At 44.1% G+C, this 21,623-nt stretch overlaps 1 pseudogene; it reads right to left on the bottom strand.

Moving 5' to 3' along the window:
- Positions 1-235: 235 nt before the first annotated feature.
- LOC127186640 (galectin-3-like) lies at positions 236-1,135 on the bottom strand (annotated as a pseudogene).
- Positions 1,136-21,623: the final 20,488 nt, after the last annotated feature.

Below are 21,623 nucleotides of genomic sequence, written 5' to 3' on the forward strand. Positions count from 1 at the left end.
TGTCGTCGAATATTTGTACAGAGGGACAGTCTTGGAGAAAGACTATCTCAGCCTCATCCTGAGTCCCTAAAGAAAGTGAATTAAGAAATGACTCAGTTTGATGTGCGTCATGGCTTCTTCTTTCCCAGCATGAGAATATTTATTAGATAGAAGAAGGATGAGGAGGGATAAGTGTAAGGTTTTTCACTCTTAATGAGCACGGAGCCGTTTCAGGTGCCGCCGCCTCTGGATGAGATCATGGTGTGTGAAGCGCGAGTGTTACGTGGCCAGAGATCCCCAGCTGGCTGATCTCCCTGAGGTTTGTCATCCAATGATTGTACTGCAGCAGGTGAGCGTCATTGGCTGCAACCTTGACGTGGTCAGCTTCAACCAGTATTTGGTTTTTGTGGTTTTGGGGGACAGGCTTTTCTCTGTGTAGCCTTAGCTCTCCTGGACTCACTTTGTAGACCAGGCTGGCCTCGAACTCACAGCAATCCGCCTGCCTCTGCATCCCGAGTGCTGGGATTAGAGGCATGCACCACCACCGCCCGGCTAACCAGTACTTGTATTTTGAATCGTTTGCCACTTTCACATGGGAAAGCGGACTCTCTCTTTTCTTTTCCCCACTTATTGTCCTGCTTGGTGTTTGACACGATGACTCTTTTGTGTTTTTCATTGAAGTGGAGGGTTGAAGTGAAAGGCAACGTCATTTCCTCTCCTGAGATCTAGAGCCATCCTGTCGACACTGGGTACATGGGCACTGCCCATGACTGTGACCAGCACGCGAGGCATGAGTCCTCCAGGCAAGGGCAGGCCATAGAGCCCTGTCGATGGTGCAACAGGAGCCTCACGGGGCCCGCAGCAGGATCGGTCCCAGGAGCACTCGGGTAGGCCAGGGTCTCCCAGGTTGCCCTAGGAAGGCTCCAAGTGCAGGAGGTACAGGATAAGCCCCAGAAGCAGTTGGCCTAGGGTAGGCACTAGGAGGAGCCTGACTAGGCTAAGCCCCTGGAAGAGCCTGTCCTCGGTAGGCCCCAGGATAGGAAGCCCCTGGGTAGCCCCCTGCTCCAGGCTGGATCCCCGATGCAGCGAGCCATCCTTGAGGGTTTGGGTTTCCAGAGCCAGCTAAGGCATCATTAAGTGAAAAACTGCCTGCCATATCCCTGCTTGGTGCTCCCACTGCTGCTCTGCTTAGTTGTTCCATGGTTTATTTTCTATAGACAGTGTCCAATGTAGCTGGGTTGTTTCACTGCTCTGCTTTTGACAATGATTTGCCTCAACAAAGCACTGCTCGTCTTAATAGGAGATTGTAACAAATATAATTTAAATGGCAATAAATATCATAAAACCCAGGCAAGTAACATTATTTTATGGTGAGTTTCCTGACATACTGCCCTAATTTATTATTTTATATTATTTCATTTTTTATTTTTTATTTATTTACTTATTTATTTATTGACATAATTTTGATTGTATAGCATTTCACGGCCTCTCTATAACACAATAATTTTTAAAAAAGATTTAGCTAGTTATTTTATATATATATATATATATATATATATATATATTATATATATATATATATATATATATATATATATATAGCACTCTGCCTGCAAGTACACATACAGGCCAGAAGAGGGCAGCAGATTCATTATAGATGGTTGTGAGCCACCACGTGGTTGCTGGGAATGAGCTCAGGACCCTCTTGAACTCAGGACCTCTGGAAGAGTAGTCAGTTGCCCTTAACCTCTGAGCCATCTCTCCAGCCCCAACACAATAATCTTTGCTTATCACTTTCTATAGAAACTTAGCAATTTAATTTAGTCTTGCTTCTAGAATGTTCCAGCCCATGGTCCACAGGTTGCAGTCCTTTATAGTCTGGAAGGCAAGGAGGCCAGAATGTTTTGCAGCTGTGGTGGCGGGGGAGCGAGTGGCAGCGACACTATATAGAAGGCTGCTTGTCCTGTGGCATTGATCAGGAAAACAGAATGCTTAGCTGGAATTGCAGCTGGCTTATCATCTCCACTTTATGGCCCTAAGTGTGCCTGCTAGCCTTCCCTACCAAGTGCAAAAGAGTTCATGGTCTCCTAAGTCAGTGCACAAGTGGGGGACCAAATGTTTAAGCCTAGGAGGGCCTTTCACATTCAGTCCACACCAGCTCCTTGAAGGGCTTTGTTTGTTTGTTTGTTTTTATTCTGAGAGTCCTCTGGCTCTGTACCCTCGCCACCACATGTCTGGGTCAGAATACTGACGGAGGAGGCTTTTAGGAGATACCTGGAAAAGAACAGCTCATAGTGGTGTACCTTCCCATAAAACTGAGGAGACCCATAGAGACGCACCTCAGTGGTAGCGGGCACTGGCACCTCCACTCTGAGACCCAACCAGGCAGGAGAAACGTGCCAAGGGAAGGTGGAATGGAAAGAGATAATGGAATGGACTTTCCATTGCAACTAAAACTTCCAACTGTGAGCTGGGTGGCGGTGGTGGCACACGCCTTTAATCTGAGCACTTGATAGGCAGAGGCAGGCAGATCGCTGTGAGGTCGAAGCCAGCCTGGTCTACAAAGTGAGTCCAGGACAGCCAAGGCTACACAGAGAAAACCTTGTCTCAAAAAAACACAAAAACAAAAACCTTCCAACTGTGGCCAATTCTCTAGAACCTGACTGGTGAATACATTGGCAGGACCCCTGAAGGAGACCTTGACTGAGGAAGGCCTCCAAGGCTGAAAACTGCCTCACTGACATAAGGGGAAAGAGTAAAAGTAAATAAATAAATAAATAAATAGATCTTTTCTCCCTCCTCAAGGAAAGGTGAATGGCAAAGGCTAAGGGCAAAGAATGCAGTCAAACTTTGAAGATCTGTACATTATTAAGCAAACAGCCTTTTCTTTCTTTCTTTCTTTCTTTCTTTCTTTCTTTCTTTCTTTCTTTTGTTTTTGTTTTGCTGCTTGTTTGTATTTTCAAGACAGGGTTTCTCTGTGTAGCCTTAGCTGTCCCAGACTCACTTTGTAGACCAGGCTGGCCTGGAACTCACAATGATCAGCCTGCCGCTGCCTCCCGAGGCCTTGGATTACAGGCATGCACCACCACGCTTGGCTACAAACAGCCTTTTCTTATTACCACTGGATATAAAGAAATGAACTTGGGGGCAAGTGTAGAAAGAACCGAGTAAATAAAAGAATATTTCTTTGCACAAAAATACTAGTTCTTTAAATTGTGTGTGTGTGTGTGTGTGTGTGTGTGTGTGTGTGTGTGTGTGTGTGTGTGCGCGTGCGCGTGAAGATGAATGATTCTGGCCATGCCGACCTTCAGGTGTCTCTCTGGAACATTCAGCAGTTCTTCAAGTGTGTGTCCTTTTAGTACTGGGAGCCCCAGCTTGCCGCTGCCCTCCAGTTACACAGTTACACAAGCACATGTATTTCTGGGTCTTGCTCAGCTCTGTAATCCTTACACGTCAGGTGTGTGTGTTTGATCCAGTCGGCCCCTTTGCACAGTTGTGAGGAGAGCAGGAGGAGGGGCGGGTCTTATAGAGAGAGGCCAAGTTGCCACAGGTGGACTCGCAGGATGTGGACAGACTGTAGGACAAGGACACCGGATGTCCACACTAATTGTACTAGCTACTTCTAAGGATATTATCCCGAACGAGGAAGTCAGAGTTTAGAAAACAATGACTCCAGAAACAATGAAATGAGCCTCCTAAGAAAAGGCACCAAAGCAATAACAGTCCAGCGTGTGGGGTTTCCTTAAGGTAGGAGGGTCACAGAAGGAAGAATGGGCAGAGGAGAGGCCCTGGGGGGGGGGGGGAATGAAAATACTGATGCAGGAGGAAGTAGGAGCAGTGGGGAAACCCACGCAAGATTACCATGGGCAGTTTAAGTGATCAGATCTTTGCTTCCTTTAGGCTCTGAAGAGCCATTTTATTTTCATAACAACAACAGCAAAACTAGATTTTGAGTTTATATCGTAGAAAACACAGAGTCTCTCCCTCTGACCTATTTTGCTTAGTGTGATGATTTCCAGTTCTATTCATATCTGTGCAACTGGCATAATTTCATTCTCCATGACTGAGTTAAATTTCTCTGTGTGCACATATCTCATCGTCTCTGTCCATCCATCCACTGATGGGCACCTAGGTGAATTGTACACGTTGGCAAAGCCTCTACTGCAGGCTGGCTTTGATTCTCTCAGGATTTTCACAGTGGCTGAACTAATTTTCTCTCTGGAGAAACTAATTTTTTCAGATGGTGGTGGGCAAAGCTGTTCTCCCGTTCTGTAGACTGTCTGTTGGGGCTGTTCTTTTTTTCCTTTGCTACACCAAAACTTTTGAATCCGACTCCATCCCAGTGGCCAGCTGTGGTGTTGTGTCTGGAGCTTTAGGTAATAATCTTTCACAAAGACTCGGCCCGTGCTTATGCCTTGATGTGGTTCCCCGTTATCCTTCTAGTAATTCCAAAGGCCTTACATTAAGATCTTCTGTCTCTTTTTTAGTTGATTCTCAAGCAAGATGAAAATGAAAGATCTAGTTTAATATTTCAACAGGTGTGTACATCCAGTTTTTCTAGCACTGTTTGTGAAGAGCCTCTCCTTTCTCCATGGTTTGTTTGTGGCTTTTGTTTTAAAAAAAAAAAAAAAAAAAAAAGCTGGCTGTAGCTATGTGGGTATCTTTCTGGGTCCTCTAGTCTACTGTCTACATGTTTGTTTTGCGGCCAGTGTCATGCTGGTTTCATTACTATGGCTCTGTAGTTTTTAAAACATATTTATTGATTTATTCATTTTACATCTCAATTTTTATCCCATCCCTTGTATCCTCCCATTCCTCCCTCCCTCCTGCTTACCCCTTACTCCCCTCCCCTATGACTGTGACTAGAGGGAACCTCCTCCCCCTGTATATGCTCATAGGGTATCAAGTCTCTCCTTGGTAGCCTGCTATCCTTCCTCCGAGTGCCACCACGCCTCCCCATCCAGAGGCTCAGAACTAAACAGAGGATGCAGAGCGAGAGTATGTGGTATAGTTTAAACCAGGTATTGTGCTATTCTAATATTGTTCTTCTGGCCAAGGAATTAAAGCTGGCTCTTCAGGATCTTTTGCCTTCCATATGAACCTTAGGGTTGGATTTTCTAGTTTGATGAAGAATAACATTGAAATTCTGATGGCGACTGTAATTTAACCTGTAGCTTAACTTTTGACCGCACAGCCGTCAATGTAATACTAATGTTACTGATCCATGAACATTGTATATATTCCCAACAGTCCGTCTTGCAAAGTTTTCTCCAATTTCTTTTTCTAATCTTTTGATTATCGAGAGCTTTATCTCCTTAGACTTATTTCTTACGTGTTTTAAAAATTGAGGCTATTATGAAAACTACTTTTTCCATTGATTATTTCTTAACATGTTCATTATTAGTCTATAAAAGAGCTATTGAATTTTTGTGTCCTGACTTAACTGAAAGTGTTTACCAGATCTAAGGACTTTCTGATGAGGTCTCTCTGAGTCCTTTCAATATAGTTTCATATGATCTAGAAAAAAAAAATTAGTTTGAGCCTTGGCACACGCCTTTAATCCCAGCACTGCGGAGGCAGAGGCAGCCAAGGCTACACGGAGCCTTGGGGAGAAGCAAAGCATGCTAAAGTAGACTGACAGTTGAAAGACAAGAGTAAAGTGAGCAAGGAATTTGGGAACTCCATCAATACAGTTCCTTGTGCTGTAGTGACCACTAACCATAATGTATTTTCATTGCTACTTCATAACTGTAATTTTGATACTGTTGCGAGTCTTAATGTAAGTATCTGATATTTTTGATGGTCTTAGGCTATCTGTTGAAAAGAATTGTTTGAGCCTGAAAGGGGGTCATGACTCACAAAGTTGAGAACAACTAGCATAGGCAACTGTTCAGCCTGCACTGTTGTTTGAATAGCTGGTGCCCAGAATAAACAGTATGAGCCAATGTCCTTAGTCTTATTGTCTTATTTTGTGTCACTAATATAAAACTGCTATCCTTCCTCTGAGTGCCACCAGGCCTCCCCATCCGGGGCTCAGAAACTAAACAGAGGATGCGGAGAGAGCTACAAAATGAAATGTTTTGGGCTCATCGTTTTGAAGAGTCAAAATAGCTCAGTTGTGGCATTCTGGTGAGGCTCTCTGGCTACATCATAACATGGCAAAAATAAAAAATAAAAATGGAGCTAGCCAGATGGGCTCAAGTGGTTCACATACCCTGCTGTGCAGCCATATGACCTGAGTTCCATTGCCCAAACCCACATACAAAAGCCAGGTGTGGTGGCCCACCACATCTGTAATCCCAGCACTCCTATGGTGAGATAGGTCACATAGAAGGAGAATTTCCCGGAAGCAGTAGACCAGCCAGCTTGTAGTATGTGGCACAGAGTAAGGGCCCATGGGCAGGATGGAGTAGCCCTAAAACCGAGAGAGCGCCTCTCTAAGCCAGCTGCTTCTTTCAGCATTCACAAGCCAATTGCCTTACTCTATCTACCGATAAGCATTTCACATTAATTCACTTTCTAAACTCAAAACCAAAATGTGTTTTGAATGAAGGCTCATGTCAGTACATGAATGAAAATTCAGTATCTACGGTCATAAATAGAAGGCAACTACAAATACCCCCATGGGCAAATACATGCTTGTCCTCTAACTCACCCCAAAGCTAATTCCACCCTGCTGTGGTTTCTAAAAGCCTTTGCTGTCTGCGTCCGGTAGTCACCTCCCATTTCCTACTTGGCCTCAACCTTTCCAAGAACAGAAGCTGTTTATCAAATATGTCAAAGGCCATACGCCTCTGAGCTGACCCCTTGAGGAGCTCTCCCTCCACACCTCCAGGAATATGATACTCATCTTTTGTGTAGATAAGCAGGCTCACTTTGGGACACTGCGAAACGGAATGCTTCCTATGCCTCCCTTTCTAGAAAAACTTTTTTATTTAAACCCAAATATTGCTGAGGTATCAAAATACAAGCAGTTCATTCCTGAGACATGGAGTTGCTCTTGTCAGTCAGTCATGACATTGGAAAAAACACAAAGGGCCAATGTATCCTCTTTTGTTTTTTTAGCCGATAGCTCTCCTTCTAAAGCTCTCCACAGTCGACATTTATTTATTTTTAGAGTCCTGTGGCTAGCACACTGGCCTGAGGCATGATTGATCTATTCACTTCTGTTCTCTTCAATGTTGAGGGCAATTACAACAGCTGAATCGACTGTGTTCTAAACCCAGCTACTGGCCACCACCCCAAGTGGCTTAGTGGCACCTTGGGCTTTGGTTTTGTGAAGAGTCATCATCATCCTGGTTCCATTCAGAAGCTTGTCAGCTTTGGTGGGTTTTCTTGGGAATCATACATTGTTAAAAAAAAAAAAAAAAAAAAGCTCCAGCTGTGATGTTTTTGATTTCTGGATATTGGCTGATCCATTTGAAAAATGCAATTCTCCCCATCCCTGTTCCAAGTGCAGGCACCATCTTGAAGTCCTCAGACTGTGTCTCTTTGGAACTGAGGATTCCTACTGCTGATATTTCCAGGTTTCTTGCTCTTTACAAAGCATCTTTTTTTAAAAGGAATTTAAATTCTATTTTTATTTCACATGTATGCCTCCTACGTGCATGGGCACGTACTATTTTTGCACAGTACCCACAGATGCCAGAAGAGGGTGCTGAATTCCCTGGGACTGGAGCTGTGGCGGTTGTGAGCTACCACGTGGGTTCTGAGAACTGAGAGCAGATCCTCTGCAAGAGCAACAAATGCTCTTAACAGTCCTCTCTCCAGCTCCACCTCTTTTCCTTTTTTCTTTGTTTTGTGGAATTTTGTTAAATAAAACAGTTCTTTGCACGTGAAAAAAAATAGACCATGGAAGTGAAGAGGAAAGCCTGATTTGGGGAAATCCAATCAGGAGACTAGATGGCAGAAGCATTGGACAGTTTTGCACTCATTACTTAAGCTAATGTCAACATATTAACTGTAAACAGTCTATTTTCCATATCTGAGAGTATATGGATTTTTTTTCTTTAAAAATTGTATGTTTGGGTTTTTTGTTTGTTTGTTTGTTTTTGTTTTTGATTTTTAGACAGAGTTTCTCTGTGTAGCCTTGGCTGTCCTGCAATTCACTATGTAGAGCAGGCTGACCTCGAACTCAGAGATCCCCCTGTCTCTGCCTCCAAAGGTCTGGGATTAAAGGCATGTGCCACCACTGCCTGGCTTCATTAGATTTTTTAAAAATTGGTTTATAAAGAAGGGTTAGGGAGAGCTGCTGATGAGGGTAACAAAGACATTTTTCTAGAGTTCAGTTATAAGGCAAAACCAAATGTACATAACAGCAGGACAAATGTAATGGAAATAATGGATGAATGGGTGGATGGAAATAAAGAAGAGTGCACTTAATCCCAGCACTCTGGAGGCAGAGGCAGGCTGAGCTCTGTGAGTTCGAGGCCAGCCTGGTATACAAAGGGAGTCCAGGACAGCCAGGTCTACCTAGAGAAACCCTGTTTCAAAAAACCAAAATAAATAAATAAATAATTCAGAAGAGCTGGGCATGTTTTTCAGAGACAGGCAGATCTCTGTGAGTCTGAAGCCATCCTGGTCCACATAGCTCTAGGCTAGCCAGGACTACATAGTGAGAGCCTATATCAAAAATAAATAAGCAAGCAAATAAATAAGTATATAAATAGAGGAGGAGGAGAAAGAGAAGGAGATATTAATCCCACCAAATGAGAGGAAAGACCATCACCAAATTCTTTGGTCAAATTAAGCAAGCTTTACTTTCTGTCAGACAGGGCTACGCCCCTAAAATGGGATTCGAAAATTTGCATTAAACACAGGAAAGGGTAGGGTTTATATATTCCCCAAAACTACAAAAATAGGGGCTTTTCAAGGGTTGGAGGATTTCTAGAGGAATTTTAGTTGCATAGGAACTTGGCTGAAAATTTAAAAACTTTTTTGGCAGAACGTCTTGTATCAGGGTATATTTGAGGTGTGAATCGAACGCCACAGGGTGAGGAGCACGTCAAATTCCAGAAAGAGGTTAAAGCATGCTCCGCTTAAATTTTGCAGCCAACAGAAACAAACTTGTTCTGACCTTATAACAAAATGGCTTCTGCCCTTAAGATGGCATCAGGCTGGTTCATCAGAGGAAAAGGAAGAGCAGGGGGAGGGGCTTCTAAGACCTGTACTGATAGACAGGCTTCTAATAGCAAAGCAGGGCTTCTCTGGGGAGGCTTGCACCACAGGTGTGCCGAGCGATACTGACCCACCTTAGGAGAAAAACAGCAACTATTTCAGGTCACTTTGAGAACAATGGCTGGAAAACTTTCTGCTTTTAGACACAATTTTAAATTGCTTATTTTCTACCCCAAGAAAAGTGGGTAAGTATGACTCAAAAAGACTAATACTGCAGGTTTTCTTTCGTCTGTAAAGTCTGGGTTTAAATTTGTGTGCAGTGAGAGAGAGAGAGAGAGAGAGTGTGTGTTACAAGTCATGAAATGAGAAATGGAATCATGAAAGGGGAGAAAAAGATCTGAAGGGAGAAGGAGAGGAGGAAAGAGAGGGCAGTGAAGTTCCTGTCACATGAGAGCAGAGAGGAGACTGTTTGCAAGGAAGTAGGGAACCAGCCAGAAGGCGGAAGTGGGTGTGTGTGGGGGGCGATGCATAAGACAAAACTACAGTGGGACATGTGGGGAAAACCACAACTTTGTATACTAACTTTCAAATAATTTTTAGGAAAGTGCTGAGTCTTTCGTTTGGGAACCAGTTGAGCTGCTCTGCTCTGTCTACTGTTCCAACTGTATGTTTCTGCAGCAAGGACGAAAATCTACCAGCAACTTCCACTTCCACTTTCTTCCAGCCTCTGCACTTCCAAACCATCGTTGCCCCAGTGGAGTTGATCTCACGCCCTAGGAAAGAATTTTCCACACAGCTTTTGTTTTCAAGGAGATGTCTCCTAAATCCAGTGCATTTCTGCTGATACTTCAGGCTGACAGATCTAACAGTGAGGGGCAGAAATGGGGAGTGGGGCTCCTGGGCAGCTCTGTCTACAGTAGGTGGCTGGAGGCCATACTTCAAGGCCATTTTGATTCCTGCACCGTCTTTCCTTCTTCACTTCTGAACATGAGAGGAGCACTGGGGATAGACTCCTATGAAGAGACTTGACACACACACACAGCTTCTCTGAAATTCTACAGAACATTAGGAAGGGTCAGGAAAGGCTTAGTTTGTTTTCTGTTGCTAGAACAGAGTACCTAAGACCAAGTAAGTTTATCAAGAAAAGAAATGTGTTTGGCTTAAAATTTTGGAGCCTAGGATGTCCAAGAAGATGGATCCAGCATCTACTCAGACCTGGGATGAGCTTTCTTGCTTCATTGTAACATGATGGAGGCAGTATTGGAGAGGGATGAGCTTGACGAACTGCCCCCTCCCCCTCGTGACAGCCTTTACCTAGCTGTACATCTTCAGGAGAGCATGCTTTATTATCTACCCTCCCCCTGTCCGCCATAAAGAAATATTGCCAGTGGCCCAATTATAGCTCTTCTGTAGGTATGCACAGCTTCTTAGAGTCCTGGAGAGCAATCGCCACATCATATCCAGAAGAAAGCAAGAGAGGACTGGAGAGATGGCTCAGTGGTTAAGAGCACTGACTGCTCTTCCAGAGGACCCAGGTTCAATTCCCAGCCCCCATATGGCAGCTCACAGCTGTCTGTGACTCCAAGATATGACACAGGCATACATATAGGCAAAGCACCAATGAGCATAAAATAAAAATAATTAGAAAAAAGTCTTCCACGACCTCTGCCATCCTCTTTTTAAAGCCACTAATGATACCTCATGACCATACTTCATTATCTCCCAGAGGTCCCATCCCCCAAAGCCACCAGGATGTGAATTTGAAGCTTACGTTGCCAGCCAGCATGTGATATTCTGGGGCACAGGGGTTGTGTGGCCCAGTTTTTTACTGTGAGTGGCCGATGCCTGTGTCTACTGATTTCTGGCTGACCCATAGGAAAGTTAACTTCCATTTATGTCATGTTAGGGAAAGTGAGGGTTGAAAACAAAGTCTTCAGGCTGATTTCTGCCAGTTCTGGTTTGTAGACTTGGAACACCCTAATGGATTTCATTCCTCTGTTCAGTACAACGGACCAGAGCCTTCAAGGACAGGAAGTGGTGGTTTCTCGTGGTCATGACTTAGTGTAACTTCCTGGTGTAAGAATTAATCATCTCACAAAGGCAGATTCTTACTTTTCAGTCTTCTAAATAGAAGGCGACAACCTACGAGTCTTTGTCTTCTCTGAACGAATCATATAGATGCCAAAACCAAGGACACCATTGCTGTTCGGTTTCTGTTCTCACTGCACTGGAGCTAATTGGTTTCTCTGAGAACTCTGAAAACTTAGAATTCTGCTGAAAGAAAACCTAGTGTGATTAGGAGATATTCTGTGATAAGTAAAGGAGATATTTACACACCCCCCCCCTTTGTTGTTGTCGTTGTTGTTGTTTTGTTTTTCAAGACAAGTTTCTCTGTGTAGCCTTGGCTGTCCTGGGCTTGCTTCGTAGACCAGGCTGGCCTCGAACTCAACAGCGATCCACCTGCCTCTGCCTCTGGAGTGCTGGGATTAAAGGCGTGCGCCACCACCGCCCGGCACGCCCCTATTTATTTTTCTGCTTTTTTTTTCTCATGGAGTTACAACATCATATGCAGTGAACAGTCAGTGCTGGTCAAGCTGCAGTCTGTCTCCTGAGTTCCTTCCTATTACAAGCTCATTCAGCCGGGACTCTCACCAGGAAGGTGGCTCCCCTGATTGACTTTTTCTGACTCTTGTCACCGTGTATTCTCCTCCACATCTCCTCTGTATCACCTAAGAAAGTCTGCTGTGTTCAGCACATCATGCTGCCTTGCCCTCATCTTGCCGGACCTGTGCATGTTCAGCCTTATAATAAAATAATCACCCTATTGAACAAATACATGCTATCACCAGGCGCCCGAGATAAGGTTGTGGTGATAGCCAAGCAATACATTTGACAATTTCTTGGCAGCTACAGCTTAAGGGGAAAGCTACCAGTTGCAGAATGGTTAGACTTCTGTTCTAACGACGAGTGATGTGCACAAGAAGAGGCAGTTTTTCTGAGCTGACCCACAAGGAGCAAGAGTAGTAATGACCAGAACTATATGATTTTGAAGAAGCAAATACTGTCCAAATGAATTCATTTATGGACTCTCCCTAAAAGTACATGTGACATTTTACCCACAAGGAACATTTTAAGTATCATATACTGTCTTAATATGCTGATAGCAATCAAGTAATATAATGTATATTTTGGTGTTTAATTGCTTAAGCTGCTGTTAGAAAGATACAGGTTTCGGGCCGGGCGTGGTGGCGCATGCCTTTAATCCCTCGGGAGGCAGAGGCAGGCAGATGGCTATGAGTTCGAGGCCAGCCTGGTCTACAAAGTGAGTCCAGGACAGCCAAGGCTACACAGAGAAACCCTGTCTTGGAAAAAAAAAAAAATCCAGTGGCAAATAAATTTTTAAAAAAATCCAGTGACCATAACCACAAAACCATTTCTCTTAGCCTCAGAGGAGTAAGAAAACATTTTGCAAGTGAAATGCCGTGTGATATTAATCAAAATTGTCATTTTGACTAGACTTAGAGACACCCAGGAAGTTGATAAAGCACACTTGCAGGTGTGTCTTGAGGGTGTCTCCGGAGCAGATTGGCATACAGGTCAGAGAAGTGAGACAGGAAGGCTTGTCTTGAATCTGAATATTGTCTAGTGCTTTAGAGGCCCAGACGGTGTGAAAAATTGAAAGGGAGATTCTCCTGGTACCACCCGCCCCTCGATGAGCGGTATCTTCGCTGCTGCGTTTGTCTGTAGACATCACTAGCTACTTTAGCCTTTGCATACAGTCTTGCACCATCAGTTCTCCAGTGGGCTTCGGTCTAGACTCAGGCTGCGTCATTGCTTCATCTTATCCTGGGCTTCAGCTTCTTCTTCTTCTTCTTCTTCTTCTTCTTCTTCTTCTTCTTCTTCTTCTTCTTTCTTCTTCTTCTTCTTTCTTCTTTCTTCTCTTTCTTCTTCTTCTTCTTCTTCTTCTTTTCTTCTCTTCTTCTTCTTCTTCTCTTCTCTCTCTCTCTCTCTCTCTCTCTCTCTCTCTTCTCGCTTCTCTCTCTCTCTCTCTCTCCCTCTCTCCCTCTCTCTCTCTCTCCTGGTACAGGGTTTCTCTGTGTAGTCCTGGCTTCCCTAGACTCGCTTTGTAGACCAGGCTGGCCTCGAACTCACAGCGATCCACCTGCCTCTGCCTCCCAAGTACTGGGATTAAAGGCGTGCGCTACCACTCCCGGCAGGATTCAGCTTTTTGAAGCGAGCAGCAGTTGGTTTTGTCCAGCTCTTTAGCCTGCAGACAGCTATTGTGGGGCTGTGCAGACTCTATTCAGCCATTCTATCGAATCTCCTCAGGTATATACACCGCGCGTGCGCGCACGCACAGTCATTCCTTTCCTCTGGAGACACCTTACTGCTACATCTCTTCCTCACTTATTGACTGAATTAGGCTAGTAAGTGTTGGAAATGAAAGAGTTGGCCAACGGGAAAGCCACAGTTTAGATGACAGGGAGTAAGATATGAACAAGTTAGTTCTCCTGGGGAAGAAGACCCTACTCTATCCCTGATGTTTGTAGTGGTTTGAGTGAAAATGGTCCCCATAGACTCAGGGAGTGGCGCTCTCAGAAGGTGTGGCCTTGTTGGAATAGGTGTGGGCTTGTGGAAGGAAGTGTGTCACTCGGGGTGGGCTTTGAGGTTTCAGATGCTCAAGGCATGCCCACTGTAGCACTCTCTTCCTGCTGCCTGAAGATCCCGATGTATATAACTCAGCTCCCTCTCCAGCACCATGTCTACCTGCATGCCTCCATGCTTCCCGTCATGATAATAATGGACTAAACCTCTGAACTGTGAGCCAGCCCCAGTTAAATGTTTTCCTTCATAAGGGTTATTGTGGTCATGGCGTCTCTCCACAGTAATAATGCCCTAGCTAAGACAATGTTGGTAAGGTATATAGGGCATGAAAAAAAGGAGACTAAGAACAGGGAAGAGGTCTAAAGGGAGCAGAGGAGAGAGAACAGAAGAGTAGAGGGATAGTATAGAGATGTTAAAGTCAGAAGGGGAGAGGCCGGGCTTGGTGGCGCATGCCTTTAATCCCAGCACTCGGGAGGCAGAGGCAGGCGATCGCTGTGAGTTCGAGGCCAGCCTGGTCTACAAAGTGAGTCCAAGATGGCCAAGGCTACACAGAGAAGCCCTGTCTCGAAAAAACAAAAAAAGTCAGAAGGGGAGAGAAGGGGCTGAGAGATGGCTTTGCAGTTAAGAGCACTTACCAACCTTCCAGGGAATCCTGGTTGAGGTCCCAGCTTCCACACGGTGGCTCACAACTACCTGTAACTCCAGTTCCAGGGGGTCCATGGTTTCTTCTGACCTCTGTGAGCTCCTCCACACACATGGTGCATACACACACACCAAATGGGTTTCGTTTGTGGTATTTTGTTTTTGTTTTTTAGAGACAGGGTTTCTCTGTGTAGCCTTGGCTGTCCTGGACTCACTTTGTAGTCCAGGCTGGCCTTGAACTCACAGAGATACACCTCTTCTGCTTCCCAAGTGCTGGGATTAAAGGCATGCGTCACCACTGCCTGGCTAAAATAAATATATTTTTTAAAGAAGGGACCAGCCAGAAAGGAAGGAGGAGAGAATTAGAGGGGAGTGGGTAGAAAGGTAGAAAAATTAATAAATTTTAAGCTGTGATACTTTACCCAGCAGCGGTCATCGTTGGATATCTTGGGCCAGGCACGTCTCAGGACACTTTCTTGCTTAAGATACAAGGGGATGTGGAGACTGAGTCTCAACGCTTAGCCTCCTTGAAGAAGCAAGCCAGGTGGTCCGGCCAGGTCACAAGTATGATAAGGCAGAACACCGGAAGGTGCCAGAAGTGCAGGGCTCCTTCGTGTGCACCTCCCCTCGCTTCCTCATTAGGCAAACCACTCACTGTGGTTCTGATAGGCCTTCTGGGTAACAAGGCTCCACCTCTGACATAATGGCTTGAGTTCATCAACTTCTAATTTCTCTTTGTAAGTTTTGACTCCGATACATGTTTCCTGTCTAGGATCAAGTTGGACAGATCTCTGCCCTGTTTCCTTGATCTCGAAGCATTTGTCAAACATGATGTAATCTTCTGTGGCAAAGTAAAGTACAGAGTACGAGCAGGACAATGTGTGTTAGGAGGTGGGTGTGTGGGTGGCCAGCACCCCAGGGTGATCTATGACTGAGTGCGTCTAAATCTATGGGACTTAGCAAGTCTCATAGACTGGGGAATTGAATCCAGTTCTGCAAACACAGCAAGTGCTCTTAACCACCAAGTCATTTCTCCAGCATCTGCCTCTGTTACTACTTAGGATAACTTTGCCACAAAGCCTCAAAGGAAGGCCACCAGCATAGAGGAATGTCCCCATTCCAGTGTCCTAAAGCAAGGCAGCTTTTATTCTGCTCATTAAATGAAGTGATTCTATAACATTGTCTTAATTCCCATCTGTAGTTTTAAAATGCTTGGGAAACTTGTAGACTGCAGAGAAAGATATTGAAACCTTGACCTGCAAGGACAGACAGGAACAGAACACACGTAGACACCTTCCAGGCTGAGCCTGCACAGCTCAGAATGAAGAGTAAAGCAATTTTGTTTTGTGTCTGGAATCTGCAACAGGAACAGTAATCCTAATGCCTAGAGGTTTTTGTTTTTTTTTCTTCAGATGCAAACTAATTAATTTGCTCATCTAGAACTATTTGTGTTGGCCTGGAGAGATGGCTCAGAGGTTAAGAGCACTTACTGCTCTTCCAGAGGTCCTGAGTTCAATTCCCAGCAACCACATGGTGACTCACAACCATCTGTAATGTGATATGATGCCCTCTTCTGGCCTGAAGGAGTAAATGCAGGCAGAGCACTACACATAATAACAAATACATCTTAAATAAAAAGAACTATTTTTGTTGCCTGTTGTATATCTACCAATCATAACTTCCAATTTTAAATTAAGTAAAATTAATAAAGTTATAATTACTTTCAAGCCTGTGACCATATTAGCTACACTTATTTTTTGTTTGGTTGGGGTTTTTTGTTTTTGTTTTTGTTTTTTTTTGGTTTGGTTGTTTGCTTGTTTTGGTTTTTGGTTTGTTGCTGTTTGGTTTTTGCTTTTGTTTGGTTTTTTTTGAGACAGGGTTTCTCTGTGTAGCCTTGGCTGTCCTGGACTCACTCTGTAGACCAGGCTGGCCTTGAACTCACAGCAATCCATCTGCCTCTGTCTCCCGAGTGCTGGGATTAAAAGTGTGCACCCACCACACCCAGCTAATACTAGCTACATTTTCAAAACACTAGAGAGCTACACAAAGCTAGTGGCTACTATATTGGACAATGTAATTAGGACACTTTCATCAGCGTGGGTAATTTTATGACACAGTACCTTTCTAGAATGGTTAAAACTTCTGGCTGCCAAGCTGACAAAATGCTAAGACCCTCATAAGGTTATGAAGTTGAACCAAATGACTTGTCCATCTCCCCTTGGCAATTCAGACTTTGCTAATTCCTCCTGCAAATGTCATGTCAAAGGTAATTTCTTTCTGACAGCTGAGAACGGTCTCTCGTTCCCAAAATAATGTTGTGTCACCTGGGTTTCTTTTAAGTACCCTCAGCTTCTCTCATTAAATCTACACAGTAGTCCCAGGAAGGAGGTATTATTTTCAAAATGCAAATGAGAACAATGAGGTTTGGAGTACTGATGACTTACCTGCCTCAACAATTGGGTTATAAGCAACAGGCATTTAAACTCTCTCTGTATAATTCCAAATCTCTTTGGACTTTTATTTAATTAAGTCAAAGATTCATTATGTAGCCCTAGTTAGCCCCAAAATTCTCTTGTAATTCTTCTCCCTCAGCCTTTAAATGCTAAGATTATAAGTGTTCTGCCACATAGCTGGTGGTGTGTGTGTGTGTGTGTGTGTGTGTGTGTGTGTGTGTATGTGAGAGAGAGAGAGAGAGAGAGAGAGAGAGAGAGAGAGAGAGAGAGAGTCTATCTCTGTGACTGAGGATTGAACCTACAGTCTTGTAGGTGATAAGATTGTGCCACAGAACTCTCCCTACACAGTCAACCTACAGCCTATCCGAGAAAGTATTAATAATGCCTCCTATATATAAGCCACTTCTGCTATCTTGAGCCAGACTACGTGCTTAACAGCTATGTGACATTTGGCAAACAATTCATTCTCAAGTTTGCCATCTGTAAAATGAGAGTGGCAACCACAGCAGCTACCTGTGGCTTATGAATGAGGCTTATGGAAGAGCCATCTGTCATCTTGTGTGAGCTCAGTGGAGCCCTGCTACTATTATCTAACCAATGTTCCATGAAGAGATGGAGAAAACAGCTTTTAGTAACTTTAACATAGTTTATAACTTGGTCTGGGAAATTATTTTAGATTTTTACCTATTTTTATAATATAAAACAGAGAGACTAGATAATCAAATTTTCCCCTATCTGGCTTTCAGCTCAGTCTAGGAAGCAAGAGGTCTAAGAGCCAATGCTTCTACTGGCTTGACAAAAAGCTAGAGACACACAAAGAAAGGCCACCTTGGCTGGCAGCTGGGACACTGTTTACACAGGGGCAAGTTAGGGATGACGGAGGAGGAGGGCATCAAAATAACTAGCCTTGCTCTCCTTTGCCAGCTGGCCTCTTACCAGGGTCTTCTATATAGGGGATGAGAAAAAGGAAATGGAAGCCTTGTTGGAAATTTTACCTTCACCTCTGTGTTGACAGTTTAAGAGGAGGATGAAGGCATGGGGAAGTCTACCTACCATTAGGCAAGGGAGCCCATCAGGGCTGCTGTCAAATGCAGACTTATTTGCTAGTCAATGATTTTGACCATACTCAGGACTCAGAAGACTGTAGGGTACCACTTCTGCTGGCTCTTAGGAAGTGGGAAATTCACTCCACCCTCCCGGGACACTTGATGTTTCTGGGAAAATGTTTCTCATGAACTGAAGCACAAAAGCAGAGCGTCAAAGTTGAGCACATCCTGCTACTTGGGACAGAAGAGTAGATTCACACCAAGAGAAAAAAAAAAGGCTGGAGTGTGCATAGTGATGCATACCTGTAACCTCAGCGTGCAGGAGGCTGAGGCAGGAGGATCAGAGCTAGCCTTGGCCACATGGTAAAATCAAAGCCAGCCTGGGCTACGTGAGAACCTACCTCAAAAGGTTAAACTATGCTGACCTAGTGCAAGGTTCTAGTGGCAATGCACACTTCTAGTGGCAATGCACGCGCGTGCGCACACACACACACACACAGAGCCAATGCAACCCAGAAACCTCAGAAAGGAAAGTGCCCTGAACCACTTAAGAGTATAATGGAAACATCAAGTTCCAATAACAGAAAAAACAGTTCCATTAACAATCAAAAGCAGAGCCAAATACTGCCAATAAAATAAGAAGTAGCAGTGGCCCCCTGGTACGTGGTCCAGCCTCTTAGGACAGTTCTGTGGTGGGCACAGTGGGGAAGCAGAAATGCAGTAACCTCCCAAAGTAGGCCTATAGAGAAGAGAGAATTTAAAAAGTTAGAATCTGGCAAACCACCAATGTAATACTTGTTGGTTTTTATAAATCTAGGTGTCTCAAAAGTCAGAAAGAGGGGCTGGAGAGATGGCTCAGTGGTTAAGAGCACTGCCTGCTCTTCCAAAAGACCCGGGTTCAATTCCCAGCACCCACATGGCAGCTCACAACTGTCTGTAACTCCAAGATCTGACACCCTCACACCAACGCACATAAATTAAATTTTTTTTTAAAAAGTCAGAAAGAGCCGGGTGGTGGTGGCACATGCCTTTAATCCCAGAACTTGGGAGGCAAAGGCAGACGAATCTCTGTGAATTCAAGGCCAGCCTGGTCTACAGATCGAGTTCCAGAACTGAATTGCTCTGCCTGGCCTCAAACTAACTCGTAGGAATCTGTTCTAATCTTCTGGCTCCTTCTGCCTTCACCCGTGTCTAGCTTGCTCTCTCTTCAAGCTCTCTCTCTGTACAACTCTCCCCATAAAACTGCCTCTGAATTCCACAAACTGAACTGCAGCCAACTCAGCTCCACTGCACTGCCTCTCAGCTCACTGTGGGAGTCCGGTCTGATCTGTGTATTTTGATGCTAATTACTGATAGGCAAGATCTAGTTACCGCCCTGAACCCTCGCCTCCCTGACTAGCTGAATAAAATACTTGGGCAAGGCAGAAGAAGGGTTGGAGGCTTTGGAGCAGAGAGAATCAGGAAGAGAGGCAGGTTGGTTGGGGGAGGAGGGAGGAGAAGAATCGCTATGGCATAGGAAAAGAGCCTCTGCAGTTCCTCATGGGAAGAGATAGCCAAAATGAACAACCTTAGCAAGAATTTTGAGATTATGGGGTGGGAGGTAGCCCAAACAGGAGTTATGAGAGCAGATGCCATGGAATGGAGACTGTGAGAGAATGGAGGATAGCTTAGGAGGAATGCCTGCCTTGCCCCAGGTGAAAATAGGCGAGTCTAAAACACATCAGGTGTCTGTGTCTTTCTTGATTGTTAAAAGCAGGTCGATAATACCACTGTACTAATTATAAGCCTGATAATAAACATTTCTTAGACCATTCCTTAAACTGCAGCAGCCTCCTCATCTCCACTCTGAACTGCCTGAACAGGCTAGAGCTCAGAGGGCAAGCCTCTTTCCAGGACAATAAGCACTACATAGAGAGACCCTGTCTAGAGAAGGAGAAGGGGAGGAGGGGGAGAAGGGGAGAGGAGGGGGAGAAGGAGGGAGAGGAGGGGGAGAAGGGGGAGAGGGAGGGGAGGGGAAAGAAAGGGGAGGAGGGGGAGGAGGGGAAGAGACCGTCACAAATTTCCTATATACCACGAAGGGTGTCTTGCCTTTAGCAAAAAAGTAGTCACCTGCCCACTTTTCACTGAACAATCTTTCTTCCTTTGTAATTTTCCTTTTGAAGGGTTCTATTTCTTTTGAGGTTTTTGTAGACTTGGATTGAAAATAACAGATAAATTACTGTACTGTATTTATCTTTATTATGAAAATTAATTGGCAGGAAAATAAAACATCAGAGCTTTCTACATCTATCCTTTGAGCTAGTAAGTTAAAACATGATTGTTAATTGCTGTGTGTCACCACATGCCATGATGACGTCACATGTGAAGGGACATTCGCACGGTGACAATTCGCCACTGTGACGTCACACGGGAAGGCACGCTTCAGCTGTCTCTACGTGAAAAGCAATGCATGGGAAGCCACCAACCTGCTGTAAAACTCAATCTGTACATCTGAATAAGTGACAAGAGGCCACATTTAGTTTGTGTGACGCTATGTGGTTGTAACATGAAATTGTCATCTACCATATCATACTCAAAAACTGCGTAAGCAAAGTAAATTTCTTTTTGCAAAAACCTCCATGTCTTAAGTAGGTTTGCAAGCTTGTGCACAGCTAAATTTATAGCTTACCTGAGCCGCAGGTGGTGGGTTGGACATCTAGAGGACATCTCCAGAGAGGGAAGGCCCTCCACTCCCAAAACCTTATCTCTTCATCTAGCTTTAACCCATATCTTTGTTTTATTTTCTATGTAATTAATAATCCACTATAGCTATAATATAAGCCAGTATTCCCTGTATTCTGTAAGCCAACATAAAAAAAAAAAAAAAGTCCACATTGGGTAGAGGGACTTCTATTCCAGTGACTATAGAAATAAAATTGAAGTATAAAGCACAAACTCTCAAGCAAAATTTTTGATGTTTTCTGTTGGAGGTTAAAATTGTTAATGAAAGGGGGAAAGAAAAAGGTGGAGTTAACATCGATTGCAAGAGACGCAGACTATTCATTGACAGAGAGAAAATAAAAGCCATCTGTATCAAGTTGTTGAAGTGGACTGAGGTCAGTAACTTTTGTTAGCTATTTATTTGTTTGTTTGTTTGTTTAGGAGACAGGATCTTACTATGTAGACTTGGCTAGCAACTGGCTGGCCTCAAACTCATTGAGATCCATCTGCCTTAGCCCCCTGAGTGCTGGGACTTGAGGTGTGCACCACTGTGCCAGGCTAAGGATGTTATTTTTTTTGTTGTTGTTTTGCTTGTTTTATTTTGTGTTGTTGAGACATGGTCTCTTCGTATCTCTGTCTGTCCTGGAACTTGCTACATAGGTGAGGCTGGCCTTGAATGCACATAGATCTATCTGCCTGTGACATAGTTTTTTGTTTGTTTGTTTGTTTGTTTTTAATTTAAAATACCTTCTTTAGGCTGGAGAGATGGCTTACAAGTTAAGAGCACTGACTGCCCCTCCAGAGGTCCTGAGTTCAATTCCCAGGAACCACATGGTGGCTCACAACCATCTATAATGAGATGTGATGCCCTCTTCTGGTCTACAGTTGTACATGTAGGCAGAGCACTATATACATAATAATAAATAAATCTTTAAAATACTGTCTTCATAGTTTAAAAGACTTTTCTCCATATAAAATACAGGTCAGTGGGCAGCTTGGTCTGCAGACCTCAGGCACCTTCCTGTACCTGTTATTCTCCCCCAACCCTAAGGTCAGAGGACAGACAAACTTCATACATTGG

Source organism: Acomys russatus, unplaced genomic scaffold (genome assembly GCF_903995435.1).
Source record: "Acomys russatus unplaced genomic scaffold, mAcoRus1.1, whole genome shotgun sequence".
Lineage (NCBI taxonomy): Eukaryota > Metazoa > Chordata > Mammalia > Rodentia > Muridae > Acomys > Acomys russatus.